This window comes from Synchiropus splendidus, chromosome 7 (assembly GCF_027744825.2).
Source record: "Synchiropus splendidus isolate RoL2022-P1 chromosome 7, RoL_Sspl_1.0, whole genome shotgun sequence".
NCBI classification, from domain to species: domain Eukaryota; kingdom Metazoa; phylum Chordata; class Actinopteri; order Syngnathiformes; family Callionymidae; genus Synchiropus; species Synchiropus splendidus.
Genome location: NC_071340.1, coordinates 8658073 through 8678818, shown reverse-complemented (window position 1 = coordinate 8678818; position 20746 = coordinate 8658073). Strand labels below are relative to the sequence as shown.

The 20746-nt window shown below is 43.2% G+C and overlaps 1 protein-coding gene across 5 annotated transcripts in view; it reads right to left on the bottom strand.

Moving 5' to 3' along the window:
• The window catches only part of sema6a (sema domain, transmembrane domain (TM), and cytoplasmic domain, (semaphorin) 6A), a 126230-nt gene that overhangs the window by 85891 nt on the left and 19593 nt on the right, over positions 1-20746 (bottom strand). For 3 of the 5 annotated variants that reach the window (XM_053871013.1, XM_053871017.1, XM_053871016.1), the window contains exon 2: positions 5568-5728. The gene's annotated coding sequence lies outside the window, so the exon portion shown is untranslated. Of the gene's footprint in view, positions 1-1091; positions 1608-5567; positions 5729-20746 lie in introns of those variants that run through there. The other 2 variants (XM_053871014.1, XM_053871015.1) reach the window with 2 other exon arrangements.

Genomic DNA, 20746 nt, shown 5'->3' with positions numbered 1-20746 from the left:
GAAATGGATGTTTTGACAGATGAACGTTGAACTGTTTTGATATTAAAGGTGGTTACCGAAGAGTCACGTCATCATCAGCTCAAGGCCGGAGCATCCCCCAGGCTACAATGGCTTCAGTCATGCTCAAGGCCGACACAAATGACACGACTCCAGCTTTGGCGCTTTAGAGCTAGCCTGCTTTTCATTGCCTTCCACTCCAACTCAAGGCAAGTGTCTTGGATGGCGCACGAACACTACTGCGTCAGGTTGACTATAACAACAAGTACAATATAGATAAAACATTTGATTTCATGTCTGTCTTTTGCAAATGACCCATGCATCTCACCTGAAGTGAACTAGACGCAAGACACCGTCCACACAACCCACTGAGCTACTGTTTTATTCCAACCACTAGTCGACAAGAGCCAGAACAAAAGCACAATCCTATTATCATTTACTGTTATTCATTTGAGCAATTATTAAAATTCAAAGAGCCAAAATACACGATTGAACACATTTCCAGGGGAGAGGAAGCATCAATCTGTCACACTGGCACATGGTTGTGTTATTTTAATTCGTATTGTCAATCTGAGACACACAATACAAGCCATCATCATCCCAACACACAGACATGTTTCAAGAGAATTTAAGTTGAAAACAGCATTGTGCATTTCCATTCAAAAGACGGCAGCGCACAACGCTCCGAGTCTGAATGGGAGTCCACACATGAGCGACCCCCAGCTGCTTCCCTACTGAAATTGTTTGCGGCTCCGAATGTGCACAAGCTTTTAAATGTTGGTCGCTTCTCTGCTTGCGTCCATCTGAAATTCCCTTCAGCAGGACGTAGTCTGGCTGTGACTTCCTCCTCTGGCACATTGAATTAACATTTCATCCTGATTGTCCCTGTCAAACTAATTCATCATCATCAGCCTCCTTTGTGTGTGTCTCCGTCCCGCTCACGTCCATCTGGCTCGGCGGACAAACACAACTCTGGCTCCACTTGCCAAACAGATACAAAAGGAAGGGAGCAATCGTAAAAAAAGGCCGCGATTGTGGTTGTTCAGTCGACAACAAGGGAGCCATAATCCACCTTCTACCTCATTCGTCCCTACCTTGGGTTTTCAGAGCCGTCCTTCTTTGACCTGGAATCAGATTGACAGGGAGATTATATTCTGGGAGGGAATGTGATTAATGACTCTGAATAATGACAATCAACTTAATGGAGGTGGAGACAAACCGAGGCACGAGGGCTGCCTGGGGTTTAACACCACCACAACATCTGAGCCTCAGCTGCGCCACTGACCAGAGACAAGGCTCCTTTTCTCTTCCTATATCCCCGATTCTGTCTTCGCTTGATGAGCCCCAGGGGTCCAAACCCCCCAAGCCAAAAGAAAATACCATTTCTAATCCCTGGTTTTCCTGCAAATGTGAGCCCATCTTTCAAGGAGTGAAATAGGGACGTACAGAGCTTGTTCTGATCACATCAACCAGATAATTGAGGGACTGAAGAGACCGTTTTATGTATAGAAATCGCAATAGAGGGGCTTTTTTTCCCTGACAACCAGACCAACAAGCTCTTCATGTCGATGGTGCATTTGGGACGATCCAAGACACCAACATGGCACTGCGGAGGGCCCAAACAAAGCTTCGAAGCTTCAACTGCAGCAACGCATCATAAGTGGTGGAGGTGATGATGAAACTGTGTTCTCAACCATGTGTGAACGCCCAGACCAGCATCCTTTACATGAAACCTGAGGCTTGGGGGCCAATCTGGGGGCCAAATCTGGCCAGTAATATTAGGTGGCCTGTAAGAGAATAATAGATGACTTCAGTTTTACTGGAATACTTATTTAAAATTAACCTTGTCACCTACAATTAGGAGAGTAACAGTACACATGTTCGGATGGAGCCTAGTACACGCCAATGTAGAGTACATGCAGAACTAAAGTGGTTTCATATGTATTGACATACTGTCCACAATGCAGATACATGACAGTCTGCTAACAGCATTGCAGCCACAACAAATGAACAACTGGAGCAGGAAGGTCCGCAGTGATGTGTCCTCTGACTGGAGACTTCCGATGGGAAGAGCACGTAATCTAGCAGGTTGTTTTGTGAGGCATGGATCAATGATGTATCTGTTGACATTCGAAGCCTCACAAAATAGCGTAGCATGTTCATGTTCACATTTCCAGATTTAATGGGCGCACAGGAATCCACCGCTAAGTTCTGGTCACGGTTGCTGGGGGTGCTGGAGCCGATCCCCACGGTCATTGGGCGAGAGGCGGGATTTCACCCTGGATCGGTCGCCAGTCCATCACAGGGCACACACACACCGATAGGCAATTTTAGAGTGTCCAATTAAACCTAGCGAGCATCTCTTTGAGCTGTGGGGAGGAAACCGGAGTACCCGGAGAAAACCCACGCGCACACAGGGAGAACATGCAGAAAGGCCACCAGTCCAACCCGGGATATTTGCTTCCAAATGTTTGACAACATTGAATTTTGAGCATTATTCAAAAATGTTTTTTTTTTTTATAATTCTTCAATGTATACTGTTATTTAAAAAGAGACACTAGTTGATGCTGCACTTAGAAGTAAATACAGAAATTCTAAAAAGATTCTAAAGGTTTTAATGGCACCCAAAATGTACAGCACCAAAGCTTTAAAACTGGGGACAGTAGCGAACCACAGTTTTCGTTACTTCCCTACCTACAGTGCATATTGATGTCGTGGCGAAAAAACAGCATGTGTTGTAAGAAAGCAGTGATTATAAACGTCAGCTATTAAACTGGAAAGTTAAATTCGAGATTTGACATTGTGAGAAAACAAAAAACACTAACGCTTAGTCTTCTCCAAATTCAGATTTTTCGCTTTACTAGTGATTTATCATTTGATGTCATCAGCATTAGCAGTGCATTTGGAAACAAAACCATACTGAGAAAGGAGTTCCAGCAGTGCCCGCCCAACACAAAATCTGTGCTCTACTGACAAGAATCAAGGCCCCTAAACACATAAGCGGATCAGGTTGTTGATCCGGTAACATAAACCTTTTAACTGTTTGTGCATTTAATTCCACTGTCATGCATTTTTTTTTTGCTTAAGAATGCCGCGCATTGGAGAGAGCAGGTTTGTCGATGCTGACGCAAGAGTCTACTATCAGATGGCTTAGCGGCAGCACTTCAGCAGATTGAGGCTGCCTGCTTTTCCCATTAGGACCTCAAGAATCAGCCAGCGTCTAAAACACGGTGCTTTTTCAAACCACAGATTAGACCACGACTTAAAATGCAAACTTTGTCTTTGTGTAATTGAATAATAAGATGAAGAGCAGATGCACGGATCGTCCCTTTGTAAAAGGAGGATCTGTGGATTAGCATCTCTGACTCTGAATCTCAGGCTAAATCTGTAAAACAGGGATAACGCAACAATAAGATAATTAAATATACAACTGATTTGAGATTTAACCCTAGACAGCACAGAACTAATTCAGATCTCAGATTAGTTCACAGCTTGAGTTCCTTTCCTCTTTAAAAGGACCGAGATCCTCATGTCGCTGCTAATCGGTTCAAGACGCAAAAGCTTCTGGCTCATGTTTTTTTATAGTCAAAACTGAAAGTTGGATTCACAAATTATGAAAATCAGTTTTTTGGGGTGAAAAAAAAGCATCGTTCTCAGCGTGAGCCTTTCAGCAGACTAATTATTTGAGCTGGAGGGAAAGCAAGAGCTTGCCGTATTTGATACATGCTCTGATTTCTTTCACTAGCCATAAAGTGGGTCTCCATTTTAGGGGCCGTAAACATTCCATACATTGAGAATTGTCTGCCAAACTGCCAGTAACTGCTCGTCTAGTTTGCAGCATACACACTCTGGAACTGGCTTCGGCTTCATCAATTTAAAAAAAAGGGAAACGCTTTGTTTCATTTCTTCCTGGCGGTTTCACTTTTGGGTCTGGTTTCCAGTAAACATGGACCAAACAGGACTTTATGTTGCTGTATGTCTGTCGCACACTTCTAATCACCACCTGCCACCGTCTTCATCCTTCTTTGCCACCAGTGCTCCCTGTGCTTCGTGCGTCAATGGTTGGTGCACATTTCTTGAAAATTTAAAAAAGGAGAGTAGAAAAAATACAGCAGATACAGAACGTCAGCTGAAGCTAGTCAGTCGTCCATAAAGAACTTCATGAGCAGCTGGTCTCTGATGGCTACTTGGTACTGTGGGCGCAGGAAAGGTTCACTAAATTGTTGTCTGGACCATTTGGTTGATTGTTTTGTGATGCATTTTGTTGAAAAGAAAATGTTTCAAATGATTTATTTGTCAGTGTGTGTGCTGAGTGCTTAAGTTTTGGGGCGAAAATGAAGTCCAACCATTTGACAATAAAAACAAACTTCTAATATGCAACTTTTTATTTTCATATTTCATTCATTTTCTTCTGTGAAGTTGAAGTATAAATCTATTTTTTCAGGCATAATTAGACATTCTAATGCTTGCAGGTTTTTAACCCCAAAAACAAATCATCAAATATTGACATCCTCTCACCTTAAGCCTCTGGTTATTCACTCAACCAATAACAAATGAGCGGGTGAATAATTCATGTTTTCATGTCGTCTCAGAGATCAATCCTGGCAGTGACCTGAGAACTTGCATCTGCATCTACTTCTACAGTGTTACACTGGAGGAGCGTCTTCCATTTGGCCGTCAGATTGATGTATTTGTGATGAGTGCTTTATTTTATTTTATTTTATTTTATTATTGCATGTTTTCCAAAGCACTTTCCTAGTTAGTGGGATCCCCACTGACCAGGGCAATATATCTGATTCTGATTCTTCTGAACAAGGATAACGGACGAAACAAGTCCCGAAACAAGTCGATTAGTAAGGACAGTTACCTCGTTCTTCATGCTGGAAGCTTTTAAATACTAGCCGTATAAATATCTAATTTTATTTGTCAGCGCCACCTGCCTTTAATCAGAGTAAAAGCTTTCATTTAAAGTCATGTTGAGGAGCAAATCCAAGCAACGGAACCAAGGACTCAAGACTGGAGCAAGCTGTCCTTTCTGCTCTGCTCGGCTGCACCTCAGTCGACAGGCAGATGAGAGCGGCGGATGAACAGGAGAACACAAGCTAATCCTCTCGTGCTGCAAACATGCCACCGGGCCACACACTGACTCACTACAGGAGGAAGGTAGAGTGAGGACGGAGGTCAGACGGGCCAAGTTTACTGAGACAAGGAAGACAGGCTCAGACGCCATTTACTGAGGAAGTTTCATAAACCAACATTTGGGTAACCAATTTCATTCTGATGGGACAGTCAAGACATTAATATTTGTGAATTTCAGAATGTCATTGCTCCGAATCTTAAAGACCTGGCAGTCTGTTTCCAGAAAGATCATGTCCAGACCATGGTGGCAAATGTGTTATTCCTGGGAAGCCGATCCTTGCAGCATAGGGCAAGAAGAGGGGGCACACTGACAGGTGCATATAGACAGCCATCCACTGACACACTGACACACTGCAAATGCATTTGGATTATCAGACGGAACCAGCGTTCCTATTGGAAATCCAAGAAGGACTAAATACATAAGCAATTACCTGTACATACAAGCAGCTGAAGTGGGTTTCATGAATGCCAAGGCTGTTGCTAAGCTTGGATGAGGTGCATCCGTTGAGGTAGTGTGGTCATCTCCTTCGAGTGGTCGCCTTCAGAAGGTTTTCCTAGTTTGTCTTGCTGGGAGGAAACCATGGAGCAGAACCTAGAGGGGAGAGGACAAACCCAAGTTGAGAGCATCTGCTGACAGCAGACGTACGTGGTTGTGGAAAACCAGTCCCACATGAAACACGGTTGAAGATGAAGGAGCAGCTGTGTCACATTTTCAGAAGAGGGTTCGCTGACATTATTATTATCTGGGATCTTTCCAAAGAGCTCTGGTTGCGATTGAAAACCATTCATGACACTGTTGTGAACCAAAGGTTGGAAACAGACAAGTAGTTTCTGTCGTAGATAAAAGTGAGACCAAGAGTTTTTCTGAAACTGTAAATGCATCTTGTTTTACAGATAAATCCTGGACTCTGTGGCACTTGGTTTGAGTTACATTTACAGCCGTAAAATCTGGTGTGTAGTGCTGGTGAGATGGAACAACAAGCAAGCTAATCCCAGCAATGTGCCTCAGAGGGTTTTAACTCAGGGGAGGGACTTAGAGAAGAGTGAGGGAGAGATGCGAGGACTTAGAGCAGTCATTGTCCCTCCAGGAGGAGATTAACTATTTTAAAAGCAAAGGTGACGTCTATTACTGGCGCGCCGTGCAGGCCGGCCAACACTCTTTGGTTGGTTGTTTCTGTCTCTTTCTGCCGTTGCTGCTCAGTTCCTGGCGTAACTTTCCTCCCTCATTTCTCTCTTTTCATCTCATCAAAAGAGGGAATCGGCGTGAGCTCAATTAAAGCTGGAATCACAAGTTCCTGCACAGGAAGTTATAATGAAGTGCTGGGAGCGCGGAGAAGACGACCGATTAAAGTTATTATGCTGCTGCGACGGCACCGATTGGTGAATAGGACTCGGGGGGCCTTGAGGGACTTCGTCTATGGAGATGCGAGGCCAGTCGGAGAGAAGAAAACACACACAGGGGTAAACAGTAGTGTGGGGATGACACTTCCCTGAGAGCAGAGGGAGGGGAATCTAGGCCAAGTGCAGGCGGAGATTTGGGTGTGAATATGTGGGGCTTTTTCTACTACCATGTCCATGATAGGGCTTGAGAAATGGCTTGTTTAAAAGTTGCTGCTCTCTGTCTCCTTGCACACTCATGATCTGATGATCACATAGAACTGCTTTTTTATTGTGGTTTTATTAGGTATCTGAAAATTAAAAGGGGCAGAAAAGGAGAGAATGAAACTTTAAGGAAAAAAATATTCAAAGAAAATTTTGTAAATATTATTAAAATTAATACAAAGGAATTAATTCATGATTCATATAGAAATAAGCAGTGTATTGAGTTAGCAGTAAACATTAACCGGGATTAAAAAATAATGACGTAAAATATGAAGTTAAAAAAAGAGATTCCTTTTTGAAAAACATGATTAAAACTAGAGATGGTTTAATACCATTTTTTCACACCCGATACCGACACAGCAGCCTTGATCTGATCCGATATCTTCTATTTGTCACTCCAAAAAAAAAAAAAAGTTAATAATGTCTATGAATGTGAACTGCTTAATACCGACTTCCAAAAACACGACACCACTGAAGTTGTGCACGGCTGCTATGGCTGAATTAAAATGCAAAGCTTTTATAGGGATAAATAGAAGTGCAACATGGTAAAAATATTAAAACAATTAAACAAACAAAACAAAAATACAAGGCTAAGATTAGGAGACAAGGCTCTTTTCAGGGGCCAGTTATGGCCCCAGGCAGAAATTAAAATGTTAGCATCACATTAGCAAGTCATTTTCTTGTCTTGTATGTCTTTTTGTTTGGCTCTTCACATATCTTGAAGAAATATCAGAGATGCATGTGACCTTGAAATGATGACCGGTGAGTCCTCATATGGAAGACTAGAACAGGCAGGTCCAATGAACGCTAAAGATAGTCAAATGGAAGGAGCGCGCAGATCGACTTAACAACAAAGTGCAGAGAAGGAAAAAAATCCAAGTTATTATATGAATACTACCAGCAGATTTGATAACAGCCTGCAGCAGTAGTCGGAGTAGATGATTGTGTTTGAGTAACAAAGTCGGCTGATAAAAGTTTTTGTGCTGTCGAGAGAGCACAGATGATTGACTCTGTGGAGATGGAGGGCTGGACAGAAATGAGAAAACACACGCACATGAGGGGTAAACAAGAGTGAGGGGTGACACTAGTGGAAAACGAAGGAGGAGAAACTAGGGCAAGTGGTATCAGGGCTTTTGCTGTAAATATAACAAAGCTCTTTCTGTGGGAGTCGCTGGAGATAAGTGCTTGGCGAGACACAGGGATGAGGAAAGAGATGTCGGAATATACACATGTTTGCATAGAAGAAAAACAAACATGGTGAAAGAAAAGAGCGAGGAAATGCAAATCAATCCGCACTCACTGGCGAGTATAGTTATACAAGCTCTAAAAATAATTTCAAACAGAATCTGTGTAATGTGTGCGTCGCTCCTTAAAATAGACAGAAGTCAAATATAGTCATATTTATCATAACATGAATAAGTCACAAATTGCTGCTTTGAAAGTATAGAAGCTGACAGAAACGGGAAAATGGATGGTTGCAGATTTTTATGATTACATTTTATCAGTCACTTTTGTCACTCAAACCTAAAAGTCCAGCTCTGAACACATAACAGGGACAAACATGCGACGCACACGGACGGACAACGTCACGACATATTCTGTCTTCAATTCCTTGGCAGGCTCCAAAGGTTCTAACACCCCAGTGACGCTTAGGAGAGTGATTCATTTGTGCTATTATTCTCTTTGCAACTTTCAGCCGCTAGCTGACGAAATGCCACATTGAACACTGTGAAGGAATATCAGGACATGACAAGAAAGTTTTAAGCCGCTTAATGTGACAGTTTTTTGTATTACATCCCTACGACTTGAAAATAAATTCATCTTCGTGCTTTTTCATTTCCTCTGTGAGCTTCCGTGTCATTTGATGCAAAAAAATGAAATTGTTACATTGGTGCTTACATTGGTGTAAAATGTTAAACAAAGCTGAAAATATATAATTATACAAAAAGATATGAATGAAAAAGAAGGATTGATGGTGAAGACTAACAGAACAATTTCAGGAGTAGACACAGTTTTCATGGTTAAACGCTTCACGGTCAAAATGCTATCCACCACTTTTATTAGAAAAGGCCCACCTCATTGGTTTAAAATATGGGCTTCCTTTTGACATATTCTTTGTAAAATCTTTTCAACTCACTTAAACAATTGTTGGAAACTGGAATGGCAATTAGCATTATATAATGGCTTAGCGATAAGCCTCTCAGTCAGGATGCAAGCTGCAGCAAAAACTAAGCGTGTTGCATTTCAAGTGTAAGGAAGATATATAAATACACGACCAGCGCATTCTAGATAGATAGAAATGTATTTATGATTGATCTTTTGTGATTTTATCTGCTCAAACTGGCAAGAGGACAAATATTCAACCTCCTGCTTATCTATAAATTCTAGCTTAGCTAGGCCTAATATAAAGACATCTGGATCTGTTGTAAACGTTTGCATGCACATATGCATTTGGATTAGTGAGCTGCAGACAATAAGTCTTAACTCTGGGGTGAGGATTCCTCTAGGAATGACACAGTGGTGTCATTGTTTCAAATAAACTCACATTCTCCTTTACTTAGGTGAAAACAAAATCAAATCTTGGGGTGGATACGCTTCATCCTCACAAACTTCAGTGCACCTGAATAAAACACGCAATAGACACGACGCCCCTGAAACATTACAATGAAGGCAACAGGGAGTTGAGAGTCCCCTCAATTCTCCAGCTGACACCGACTGTACTGTGTGCGTGTGATTCTGTTTTTGTTTCCAAGCCTGCGTTGCATGACCTCAGCACGCCTCTTCCCTTCTCCTTGAGCACTCACACACTCGGTTCCTGGCAGCACCAGTCTCACCAGTTTGCTTCTTCACATTTGACAGTTATTGTTTCTGCAGTTTCTCTTCATCTTTCCTGCTGCCATTGCTAGAATCCACATCTATTCCACCGGGACGCCGGAGAAACCAACAGTACAAATCCGTCCTGCAGTCAGATTTGTTGAGGTAGTTTCACGCTGCTCTTTTGATGTTCACCTCAGCACCAGTCTGACATATAAAATAAAAAAACGAGTAATATGTTCTTCCATCTAAAGTAAACACACTGAATTAAAATCACAACCAAAAACTTAAGGAAGTGATGGGCGATAACATGGTCCACATTATTTATTTCATCACCTTTTTTTTTCCTGCTCCAGCCTCTCGAAAAGTTTGTCAAAACAAAACCTGCATCCTTTCGGTGTGGCATGTGAGTGACAGTGTGTCTTGCTTAGCAACTCTTGTATCCTCTCACAGTCAAAAATAATACAAGCAGATTTGTCCACATGTCCCTTCCCTACGGACCAAACTAGCAAGAGGGACACGCAAATAAAACATTTAGCAGAGAATCATGTGGCGGCGTCTTTGAGACTGATCATGCTCATGGAATCACCGTGAGACAAGTCATTCATTGGTCTCTCATAACCTCAGTGGCAAAGCTCTCTCCATGTGTAACACATATTCAAGAAACACACTGGTACTGATTCTGTCTCTGCCGCACCCAATGTCTTTGACTGTCATAATGAGATGAGCTGTGAAACCTGAGAGACATTTCTTGGAATGAAATCGTATACCTCTCATGGGATCTCACACATTTTGTTGAATTAGCATCTTAACAACCTTTCTGTGTAATTGAAAAAGTAGTGTCAGAGACCAGACTCTTGATCTCTGATGTGGTAATTACCATCCATTTACGCCAGAGACTTTGAGAGAGTCCCGAGAATCCCAGGCAGCAGCAGCAGCAGCAGCGTTTGAGGGGGGCGTAATGACCTGCATATGTCTCTTCTTGGGAGCTATCAGAATGCATTTGGCCGAGGCGTTTTCATTTGTGGTTCACATCTCTGATCACAAGATCCAGTAAAGTTGTCTAATCTTCTAACAGCAGCGCAGGGAATGGGCTCGGGATGAGGTTAAGGGCGGAAGGATAGGGGCCGACCTTTCATGTGGCTAAGTGCTACTCCGAAATGGGTTCCAGAATCATGTGTGCTCCACTCAGTCTGCACTTGAGTCGAAGCTTTTGATGACTGCTACTGGTTTGGGGTCTGTGAGTGATAGAAGACGAATGTGGTGGCTGTGACACGTGGGGTCCGGGACTCGTTCGTTCTGAGAGACGCCAAATAAAAGCTTGGAATGAAAACAATACCATCAAGCTCTGTTAGGTTTGTCATGACCGACACAAGTTCAGACTCAGCCAAAACTGTTGAGTGCTTTAGTTTTACAGCCCAACCTTGAGCTCCACCTCTCTTTTTAAGTGAAAATGTGTCATCTTACACACCTGGAGCTTGTGATCCTGGCAAAACGCCACTCACAGACAACGTTCTTCCACGTATATTGTTTCAAGACATCAAAACAGAAACCTCGGAGGTGATGAGAAACAGATCAGATACCTGAAACTAAGCCGACCATATAAGTGTGAGTTTCAACATGCTGACAAATCACATTTATTATTGAGGACGTGGACAGCCGACACGCAGAGGAGCCCACAAGTACACGTAGCAGCCATGGTGTCATGTGTAGTTAAAGGTTCTCGTCTTCTATTACATTTAAAACTGTGACTGAGCAAATAAGTTTTAATACTTTCTTTGCACACTCCAAACAAAAACTCCACACTGATTATTATGAAAGGCAATGTTTTCCTTGATGACTGGACAAACAGGATCCTTCGGGGGAAAATGAGTGTGTCACAGAAGCCCGTAGAGATTGCGTGAGAAGTAGATACCACCACACTGAGGGAAGCCAGTTGGGGTGCCCATCCTGGTCGTCTAATAACTGGAGAGATGACGTCTCTCAGCCGACCTGGGAATATTAATCTCCCGTTTCTGAGGTGAGTCTGGGCTTCTGTGGAAAGGTTTGGATCAGTGTTCAAGTCAGGCACCATCTTGTGAAAACTTAGTGACTCCGTGTCTGGTTCGTTCAACTTTATCCATTTTAAAAGACTGTGTTCAGGTAACTTTGTGAGAAGCAAAGTAAGATGTTCAAATCAATGGAGAGTCAAACAACACGATTGAACGCAGAAACCAATTACCTGCAACAAAAGCCACTGGGAAAAAAAGAAAAAAAAGCATTTAAAAGTGCCGACTACCACGTCCAGAAAGTGTGTGATCTTGGCAGGTAAATAGAAAAACATGACAGCCGATATTCTTCAGCGGCATCTTTCATCTGATTCTGTGGCCGTCACTGCGGAAATCTGAGAAACTGAGCTCCCTGAATCATTTCAAATGTGCAGTTCGCATGTGTGTTTGTTTTCGTGACCTTCATGGCCGCGTGTCAGTCAACACTTCCTCGCCGCTCTTCAAGACGATCACCTGATTAGCTAAACCCATTTATCAATTACAACGCCTACTCTCGCAGATGCTCGTCACTAATCATGCGCTGACTCGTAGTAGCGGCAGGAAGAAGAGGCAGCGTGTTGAGTAAGTTTCAATTCTCATCCGATCCTTGAAAATTTGCCACACCACCACCATGACAATCGACTGTTGAGCATGACAGGTCGTGGATACAACTCACGTAAGGGACGGATAAAAGGATAAGATTTTATTTCAGGACAAAACTTAGATTCATATTGCTGAAAAAGACACATTTTTGGTTGAATATTTATTATTTATTTAGTGGTTACCAAGTCTGTCTCAGCAAACTTGTCGTATAAGCTGGTCTGAGAGTTGGTTTGGATGCTAGTAAACAGAGCTTAGCACTCTGTAAAAACAGCTCAGATTGAACTCTAACTTGCTCATTTCCTCCGATTTAACGCACAAAAAAAGAGCACTAATCAATTGTCCTGGATTCTATCAAATTACTCTTCTGCTCCCCAGACTCCATGTCCACTTTCCTGTCGTCGTAAGAGCAAAAGACTGAGTGCTAATTCCCCTCCAGACATGTTGCTCTGTGCAAACGTTAGTCTACAGTTAAGTCCAAATCAATGCAGAGATGGTTAAGGAGCCATTCATGTCTCCATGCTTCCCAGACACTAACGGTCTTATTCAAAGTCCACTGAAGACACAAAAGACAGATGGTAATCGATACTTGCAGAGCATTTCAGTCTCACATTTCTCATACCTATCTGTCATTCTTCTGGCAGTCTCTCATCCACCATTCCTATCTACAATCTCTTCTTACCTTGTTGACCCCAAACTTTTTCTGAACTTCCCGTCCCTGTATCTGTACATCAGATGCACCCCCCTCCTCCCTCAATTATTCACCGTGTCCATCTCAATCTTTCTCTCTCCGTCTCCCTCTTTCATTTTTCCTCTTCTTCTAATCTGCCTCCCCCCTCTCACTCTCACTCTCCTGGCCAACAGCTTCATTGTCCTTGGGTTGGGGGAAACAATGTCAGCCCACATGGGGCCCCCTGTCCCAGTCCCAGGCGAGAAGGCAGGGAGAGCCACGGAACACCCATAACTCAGTGTTCTAACTGGGCTGCGGGATAAAGGGAAGCCTCACACATGGATGACTATGTGGGTCAGTCTTGGATCATTTGTGGAAGAGGAGGCCAGCAACTGGCACCCGAGTCCCCTACTGAGTTTGATTATATGTGGGTGTCTGAGAGAAGGAGTGAGGGAGTGAGTGAATGAACGAGTGCAACCTTAGGGTGAGACCTCCTCTTGTTCATCTCCACCAAATATTCTATGGGAAACCAGCTCTCTCCTCCATCCATGGCACATCCCCTCCCTCCTGCCTCATCCTTCATGCGGCCGCACCCTTTGTGGGATGCAGGGACAGAATAGGGGGCCACCAATTAGTCCTCCCCCATGGGGTGACATGCCCAATGAATAGAGGGACCCCCGAACCGTCCACGCATATAATCTCAGCCTTCCCTTCAGAGGCAGCGCTGTCATCGCCACACAGATTTAACTTTGTTTTCCCTCAGCCTCTTGATTTAAAGGCACGGCCCGCTGGTCCAAAAAAAAACTGAGCATCCGGACGCTAGTGAGTCTCTTTGTCAGAAGGGCAGGTTGGAATTTGCACTACTCTCCATGTGTCCATCCTTGACGGCGTACATTTAGTGAGGAGGAATGGAGCGGGTCACAGAGAGGGTGATGTTTCGCCATCAATCACCAAGTGACAAACAACAATAGCTACTTGGAATCTGATAGCAAAACAAACAGAGTCGGGATGGCGGGATGTGTTTCTGTAAACAAAGGTGATGACCGAACGTCCATTCGCTGGAGGCAGCAAAAGGAAAAACAGATGTCAGAGTTATGTGATGTCTCAATCGTGGGATTATCACTTGTTCCGAACCCCTCCCCCCCGGATTAGTTTATGAAGGCATACATTATATTGCTTTTGAAATCCATCAGATTTTCACCCAAAAAGTGTTGACACTGAGTTTGATGACAACATCCGCAATCATTTCTATCTTGTCAATATATTTTTTACACCAAAGCAGTGTGTCTAATATGAGTGACCAGCTATTGACCTTATTCAACACACGTCTTAAGCAAATTTAGGGAGAAGTGCGACACTAAATACATGATTTCTTCCATCATTTTATAAAATTTACTATGAGAACAGCAACCTGTCTCAAACATATTTCTCCCCCGAGCTAAAGTGTTTCAGAGTCTTGCTAGAATGGCGAGTTCAAATCTTCTTGCTGGGGGATGTTAGTCCCAGGGGTCCTGGAGATCCCTGCGAGCCCGCCGGCAGGTCAGTGTGTCTGTCGCCAAGGGGCAAGTCTGGTTCAAACGTAAGTAGATAAAAGAGGGCGTGACTGAGGGACAATGCCATTTGTACCTACTCCACAGCTTTCTAAAAGGAAAGCGTAAACAATGAGCAAGGACATTAGAGCTAATATCAGATTCTTTCAATCGACAAAATCTGGGGAAACTAGTTCAAAACTACGCAGATGTGAGTATGTTTGTCATTTTGATGTCTGTTTTTGGATGTCTGCACACATTTCTCTCAGAAGAGTGACATCTGTTTTGTTATAGGGGCTTGAAAGGGACGAAGGTATGACAAGAGGCGGACAGACTTGCTGGGGAGAAAGATGAATTGACAATATTTCTCATAGATTTTCTAACAATCCCTCTGCGCTGTCGTCGAGCAATGCATGGACAAGCCAAAACAAGTCAAATAGATCTAAACTCTATGTGTTATTTGAAGAATCTCCTTGGCAACTCTCATTACTGAGCTGTAACCAGGGTTCTGCTGATTATTTCAAAAGTGTCATCCGAACACGAATTCTGAAATATAAATGCTATTATCAATTTATTTTTATTTATTTTCAATATATAGTTTTTTCTTCTCATGTACAAGTCAAAGTGGACTTGAGTCGGCATTTCCTTATCTGCCGTTTTCTTTTTGAATTTGACTGAAAAATAAATACTTTCACCTTGACAGTCTTGCATAAAAACATTCATGCATTCTCAACTTCCCATGATGTCCTCTGCAAACGCATCCTTAGAAACGACACACTGGAAATGTCAGTGAAGAATTGGATCCAGTCGCGTCGCCAAATAAAACAAAAACATATCCTATGGAAACAAGTTGAAATCTCTGTAGATGCTGTCGACTGTGACTCGCGCCAAGATTCCTATTAAAAAACAGTAGATAACTTCCCTTTGAACAACTCCAATAGACCCAAAACAAAAAATATCCGTCTTCAAAGGACGACGCAGGGCTTTTGTTCATCAGCAGCAGTGCTCAGCCTGGCTATTTTACGCTCCAGTGAAGAGCTAGGCAGCATTTTATCTTTTGTTTCACTCCACATACCTAAGAAATACTCTCTCCAAACATCGCAGAGGGCAAAGGTCCATAATTTATGGCCTGCGATCCGTAGCCCCTGTCGACCAAAACAGTAAGCACAAAGTTCTTTTCAGCTCTGTTGTGATAGTGTCACGTCAGGAATTTTGAAAGTGTTTTCCCTCGCACTGATGTTTCTTCGCCGGTTGACTGTGATGCCATTTGAAGGTGAAACAAAAGGATGGCCAGCCATTGCAGGCAGGGTGAGGCAAGGGCACAGATCAATGCGTGCGCTCCCTCTGAGAGATACAGGAAGTACAGGGCCAGACTTTAAATAGTGCAGCCGCTTGAAGCTCGGCTTTAACCCAAATAATGGGCGGCTTGACCGAGGTCTGCGGAGGTCTCATTTTGATTAGCGAGTGACCTCAAGGGAAAGTGTAAAAAAGCAAGAGAGATAAAAGGGAGAGGAGAATAATCAGTCCGCCTCTCTTGCTTGCTAACCTTGTCGTCTGCACTGTGTAAAAGAAAAAGATTGAGGTGTGAGGTAGCAGACTGCCCACTCATAACAAGCCTGCATGTGTGGCATCCCCTCGTCCTCATCCATCACATCTGTCAGATAAGACGCAGATGCACAGCCAAACTTCTCCTCTTCCTCTCTCTCTATCGCTAACTCACACTGTCCGTGATGTTCTTTCTCACGTTGACATTGGATATGAGCTAAACTGTTCTCTCTTCCTCTTTGCTTTGGCGAACTAACATAAGCTCAAACATGAGCCATCTTGAGAGGTACATTGTGAACAGTCTTCACAGGAGCGTCTCTCTCAGTCCTTGAAAACATGCTCAGTCAAGGTAACCCAACTTCTTTGGAAAGTCTCACCTCCCCGCTCAGCTCTGTCTTCTTTGTAGCGTTTTGACAGGCAGATGGATGAAGGGATTGAAGTTAGCGCAGGCAATCTGTGGATGATGTGTTTCGGTTTTCTTCTTCCCTGCTTGTTCAGAAAGCATAAGATGGATAACCTTTTTCTCAAGATTGAGTGGGTCTACATTGAGCTATGCGACCCTGCGACGCTAAAATTGGAGAGCCCTCTAGGGGGTCCCGAGACCAAGGGGGTAGCATGAACCAGGGTTCAGGCATATCCCCTACGTCATAGCCAAAAGTTTTTATCAGAAGCTCAGGCTGAGCCCAAGTTTCTTTTCTGCCACCACAAGCCATGCGTCTGGTCAAAGAAAAGTGTGACCTATTCTATATGGGGAGGGTCTTGGACCAAAGGGTCGTTCATATCCCATCCAACAACTCCGCAAATCTGCCATCTTGGACCGAGGGTGCCATGACACTTCAACAGTCCAACAAAGACCAAGTTCTAAATAGCGTTTAAACTCACATAGTCTATGGAGTAATGGAGACAAATCCAAATTTCTCAGTCCCTACCTACGATACCTAGTTAACAAGTCTGTGGTTGGCAAATAAAAGAGATTAAAGTTATAACAACCACCAGCCCTAAGCATTTAATGTCACTCCACTGTCTCTTAGTGTGTTTTTTGTTTTGTTTTGGGGTTTTTTCACCCAGTGTGTGAGAGTCACTGCATCCCAACTAGGTAGTTGTCACTCTAGGAGGAAAGAGAAACACAGCGGTTTTCTCTCTGGGAAAAGAAATTTGTATGCAATGGTGGCCAGTGAACAGGGACTTAGGTGATTCCAGATAACTGGAAATGACAATGAAGACGCTCGGGATGATCGGAAAGGAACGTTGATAATCTGACGGGAACTTGAAAATCTTAAGAGCTCTGGTTTACAGACTGAGTCTAGATGTTCCACTCTAATGCTGCAGTCTAATGAGAAAAGACAAGACTCAGCTTCTCTCTGACCCAGAAAGGAAAAACAGCACACCAGCAAACAATAAATAGAAAAAGATGAAACGTAAACAGAAGAGCAAACAAACACAAGAGTAATTAGAATTGTGATGATTTCAGACACGTTGTCTCATTAATGGGCGGAACATTAAAGGGAATCTATCCGTTTTGCACAGTGCGAGTTTCACTACTTATCGGATGATAATGAAGTTGCTTCGCTTTCTTCAATGTTTTACATTTTTCCCCTTTGCCTCCCGACTGTTGTGTCCACCGTCATTTTCTTCCCCAGTGTGTTCGCCCTCATTCGCTCTCATACCTCCCGCGTCTGCTTCGTCGTTCTCAGGGTCGATTAAGCTACAGTAACCAAACATCAGTGCACCCTGTCACATTCCATTCAGTCCTCCTCACTGAGCCACAACGTTCCCTAAAAACAAGCAAGCTCTGAAGGAACCATTACCATATGAAGGACTCACTTCCTGCTGCACAATGGAGCACCTTGACAGACCTTTTGCTGGCCTCAGGCTGTGTTTCGTGGAACTTACTTATTAAGTGAGTAGTAGAAAGAGAGTCTGTTCGCCCTGCTCCACAACAGTTCGGGCTTGGGTCTGTGTCTGTCCCAGCGCAGCACTGTTTGCCTCGTAGGGGGTCGACAACCAAGCACCTAGACACACACGAGCTCACAGCAGGCTGAGCATCAACATGGAGGGGAAAAGATGTGATTCACGCACTTTGATGCTCACATATTTGTACACGTGTTCACACAAAAACACGCACGCTCTCATACAAGTGCAACACGCTGTGCACTGGAGGCCACCTTCCACCGACAGAGTCTCTGCTCTCACTATTGCAAATCCTCCTCCTCACTCTTCTTCATCACAGTATCAGAGGCTCTGTAGTGAGCACAGTCCCACATTTGAACTGAAACTCAAAGCGCATTGAAAAGTTCTCCTCTGTGGTCTAAACTTTCTTACTGGGAAACACGAACTCAAGCAGAACATGGCCATCGTTGCACATGCAGGCTTTATTATTATTATCAAATTTTCAATACATATGATACACATCATGCAAACAACATTATATACAACTCATACAACATTTTCCAGCTTGAAGTTTTAATATGTGTAATACTGTGTTGTGTTGTTCAAAGCGAAGTCAACGATCCAATAATAACATCAATTTAAATGTGACATGTAAAATGAGTTACATTTATATTAATACAAGCAAAAAATTTTGAACTGATCTTTGAATTTCATGTTTTTCATTTCTGTGTATGCAACACAGCAGGCTCACAAAAAGACGGTTGAGAGTACGACTCCACCTTGACGGAACTTTTGTGTGGTTCCTCCTCCATTCAGCTAAATCACAATAGTGACGCTACGCCAGTGACTCAAGGTAGCCTGCTTGTTCAGCCATTTCAAGGAATAACACCAAACTAATATCAGCGGTCCTCATGGAAAAATAAAGCGTGATAATGAGGTGACGGCCTTTCCTGCGCTTGTGGCAGATGAAGGCATTCAGAGAGAGTTCTGTGTCTAGGAAAATAAAAAAAGAAATAAAAAAAAAACAGAAACATGACTGAGCAGCATCTCCGACTACAATAGCCAGATTGGCGTTCTGAGAAATGAGAGTATCCCAGCCATTATCCCACTCACTTTAAGGCCACTGCAAGGCCAAGGAGACACCAACCGTTCTGCTCTATCATGTTCTGTGCCGTCTGGACTGTCTGGGACTTGTCATGGGGAAGCACCATTGGTGTGAAATTTCTGTGTGCTGTTCATAATCCCAGCACTCTGGCTTTCTCCCACAGTCCAAAATCTTACAGACATGAACTGATGACTAAATCGAGTGTATGAGTGGCTGTCTATCTATACTTATACTATACAGAGCTCGACCTATCTGGGATGACCCCTACCTCTCCCCCCGGCTCCAGCCAGTTATTTCCTTCCAAATTCATGATTAAACTACTATATCTATATTTAAACTCTTTCCCATTTTTCTGTAATGTGGGCACTCTAAATATGAGTGTATATTTTACCTCCCTTAGCATGACAGGTATAGCAACACCTTGAGTCAGTCATGGGAGCTACAGACATTCGCATTTAATTCATGTTTTGAGATTGGGTACAAAGCAAAGTACAGAAAGACCAGCTAAAGTAAACATCGCCTCTAACTTACTTGTCGTGAATGTCATCCAACTGCGTAGCTTCTCTTCAGTGAAAATGATGATGCCAGATACTCTACTCCTCCTCCACAGATTTTTTTCCCCTACTCATTGATCGGACACAGTTGACAACCTCCAAAACAAGTCGGCTCATAATTTGGGCTCAGACTGATGTAAACCATCTCTGGAGGCCCGACCGTAACAAAGCAACAACTGTTGATGTATGTTGCCTTGTTGACTTTATGGGTCATAATTTGTTACTAAGAAAATCGATGTGAATCTTATTGCTTCCAGACTTAAGTCTTGCCCTCGTGACTCGACACTGCAAAATGAACCCAATTGGAAAAAGACATCAGCTGCATTAATCTAAAGAGCAGGCGGTCGAGACAGAAGCTGAGACAGAAGCACACATCACATGATATTTCCTTCTTACTCACCATGACCAAGTTGGTCTTATCTATAGGTTTGATCTGTTTGAGCCGGGAAGTTTTATTGAATGGCTCTTTGTCAGGAACTAACGTGGAAGCCTGCAGGGTGGGTGGGCAGAATCACCATCAGATTAGATCCGAGCAGATTAAACTTTCAATGATCGTGTTGTTTCCTTGTCGAGCATTTGTTCCTGAGCGTGTCCTCCCAGGTATACATTTCCGACAGAGGGATCCATCACAGCTCTATTTGTCGGCGGAATTCATGAATTTATTCTAATTGAAAACACAGTGGACAACAGATGGCGTGACAAAGTGTTGCATTATGCAGCTGTCTCGTAACACATGTTGTTTTGATGCACCTCCGTTAGCTTTGGTGCCAGAACAATCGGATCGAGCAAAAGTCAGCCTCAGTGAATTGCACAGATAGGGATGCCAGCGTTCCAGAAATTTGCATTTCATACGGCGCTACAGGTTTTTGAGATGAAACCATCCAATCGTATTGATTTATTTATTTCTCCTCCATGACTCACAATTTCAGCTTTGGCAAAAATTCTCATCTCGACTTTGACCAGTGAGCAAGAGCTGAAAGTTTGGCCTGGAAGAAAAGCAGAATAACAGAAGAAAAGAAGAATCTGAACCACCATAGTCCCTAATGTTGGGTCATGAAGTCCATCATTATGAGCCGTTTGATGGGATTTCCTTCCAAGACTGTGTCCAAGCATGAGGTCATTGGTTGGGGTTCTTTAAGTTGAAGCAATGCATTGATATGCACAATTTCAACACAGGGCATTTTGATAAACTACGCCTTTTTCTTTCGGCAGTTTCTATCAGGGGTTGCTACAGGAAGTCAGCCTCCTGCATCTTGGCCTAGTTCCTCGTCCTC